We start from the raw sequence: 2,897 nt of genomic DNA, 5'->3' as shown, positions 1-2,897 counted from the left end.
AGTGTGTCATCGTTTAAGCAAAACTTTTTGGCGCGGAGAGCCTGGCGGTAAGTACATCCAGCTTTTTTTAAGGTGGAATTCTAGGAAAATGGAAGGACCATACAAATGGAAGAAACTCCTCAGAGAAAGAACAATTTTGCAGATAGATTCTAAAAGCAAACAGCTTCACACTCCTTAGAGACAGTCACCTGACCAAAGCAGCGTATTTGTTCCTCATCTCTAAGCACCTCACCTTTCTCTGCCCCACCCCACCCCCCACCCCACATCAGCAAACCCTGATATTTGTTCTCCAAACTTGCCCTCCAGGACCTCACAAATATCCAGAGGGTGCTTTCAAAACACCAAAATAATAGGATGAAGGGACAACGTCATTAGGATTTCTGCAAGGTTGGAAGCCTGGTTTCTTTTAAACTCTCAGCCCAGCATCTTTTATTCCTGGGTGTAAGGATGGTGGACCAGTTTGCAAGGCTGCTCTGAGAATTCTTATTTTTATAAAGATTGGCACCTGAGCTAACAACTGTTGTCAATCTTTTTTTTTTTTTATTGTTTTTTTCTCCCCAAATCCCCCCAGGACATAGTTGTATATTTTAGTTGTGGGTCCTTCTAGTTGTGGCATGTGGGGTGCTGCCTCAACATGGCCTGATGAGCTCTGTCATGTCCGCGCCCAGGATCCTAACTGGCAAAACCCTGGGCTACCGAAGCGGAGCGAGCCAACTTAACTACTCAGCCTTGCGCCTGGCCCCTGCTCTCAGAATTCTTAAGTCACATATGGAAGTACCACGGGCCCATGGAGGGATGAGTTGGACCTTATCTCTACTCTTAGCATCCTTCTTAACTGCCGAAATTGGTCCTAGTTATACCTGGAAACTGTGCTCTGCTCTCAAATATGTAATAAGTTTAATGTGAATAAAGCCACTTTTCATCCTTCGATGTTTTTTCCCTGTATGTTGAGTTTTCTTTTTATTGAGGTATAATTTACATATAATAAAATTCATCTTTTTAAATGTTTACCATAGAGTCATTTAACCAGCACCATAATCAAGACATTGAGCAGTTCCACGAACCCCCAAAATCCCTTTATGCCCCTTGGTAGTCAAATCTTTCCTAATACCCCACCCATGGCAACCCCTAATCTACTTTCTGTCACTATAGTTTTGCGTTTTCTAGAATGTCAAATAAATGGAATTGTACAATATGTGGTATTTTGTGTCTGACTTTTTTTACTTAGGATAATCTTTTCGAGGTTCATCCTTGTTGTTGTGCATGTCACTAATTCATACTTTGTTGGTGGCATTCTACGATATGGATGCATTACAGATGTTTCCACATTTACCATGTGAAAGCCATTGGGATTGTTTCTGGTTCTTAGTAATTATGCATAAAGCTGCTATAAACATCCACGAACAGGGTTTTGTGTGGACCAATCTTTATTTTGTTGGGCAGATACCCAGGAGCGGGATTGCTGGATCACAGTGCAAGTGCATGTTTAACTTCATGAGAAACAACCCTATTTCTAAAGTGGCTGAACCATTGTGTACCTCTACTAGAAAACTGCTATTTCTTTTTTATTTGAGTTATTTTAATAGATTAATAGGTCTCCAGTGGTATTTCATTGAGGTTTTGAGTTGTATTTCCCTATTGACTAATGATTTTAAGCATTTTTTCATGTGTTTATTGGCCATCTCTATGTCTTCTTTGGTGATTGGCTGTTCAAATTTTTGAGCCCTTTGGGTACCTTCTAAGTGCATAGTCTTTCCCATTTTTCACCAGAGTTGTCCTTAAGGAAGTTTCTTAAAATTGTGGTTGTAGACCAATGATCTCTTAAGCCCCTGCAAAGCTTGTTAAAATGCAGACTCCTGGGCTCCACTCCAGATCTGCTAAATCATGGCCTCACAGGGGATGCCCAGGTATCTGCAATTAAAGAAAAAGTTCTCGGGGCCGGCCCCATGGCTGAGTGGTTAAGTTCATGTGCACCGCTTTGACAGCCCAGGGTTTCACCGATTCGGATCCTGGGCACAGACCTAGCAGTGCTCATCAAGCCATGCTGAGGTGGGGTCCCACACAGCACAACTAGAAGGACCTACAATGAGGATATACAACTAGGTACTGGGGGGCTTTGGGGACAAGAAAAAAAAAGAGATTGGCAACAGATGTTAGCTTAGGGCCAATCTTTTACAAAAAAGTTCTCCAGGTGATTTTTATTCACACCAAAGTTTAAGAACCACTTTCCTAAAGGAGTGTGGAACTGGGGAGAAAAATCACACCATAAATTTTACCTCTTGCTCAACCTATGGCACATTTACCAGATAGTATTCAGCCTAGATTAAACATCAAGGTAAACTTGAAGGAGAGAGAAGTCACACATGAGAAGGAGCAAACACCTGTGTGTGTGTGTCGGGCCTGTGATTTGCTCTATCAATGTTTACTGAACGGAGGGGAAGAAGCTCTGGGCTGAACAGGTATATGAGTCTCAGTTTTGCTTTTAGTACCATCTTCTCCTATCACTTCTGTCCCCATGTAAGTCCCCAGTGCTGCCAACCGGATTCCTCCAAGCTTAGGGCGACCACTTTGCTTTATAATATGCCGGAGCCATCATTCTCAACCCTGTCAACATGAAGAATTACCTGGGGAGCTTTTGAAAAACATCAGTGTCTGAGCCTCACCCCAGACCCATCAGCTCAGAAGCTTTTGAGCAGAACCCAGATGACAGTTCCCTTTAAAACAGTTCTGTATGATTCTCACGTGTAGCCAAGGTTGAGAGGTTTAAAACCTCTACAGATGCTCATGAGTTACAGCCTACATTTTGAGTATGACTTATGAGTAGTCTTAAACCTTAAAGAGCTCCAAGAGACAATGCAAATCATTGTGGGCACTTATCTTTATTATAAATTCATTTT

The sequence above is a fragment of the Equus asinus genome, chromosome 25 (genome assembly GCF_041296235.1).
Source record: "Equus asinus isolate D_3611 breed Donkey chromosome 25, EquAss-T2T_v2, whole genome shotgun sequence".
Taxonomy (NCBI): Eukaryota; Metazoa; Chordata; class Mammalia; order Perissodactyla; family Equidae; genus Equus; species Equus asinus.
The sequence above is the reverse complement of the archived record's forward strand: the minus strand, read 5'-3'. Positions refer to the sequence as shown.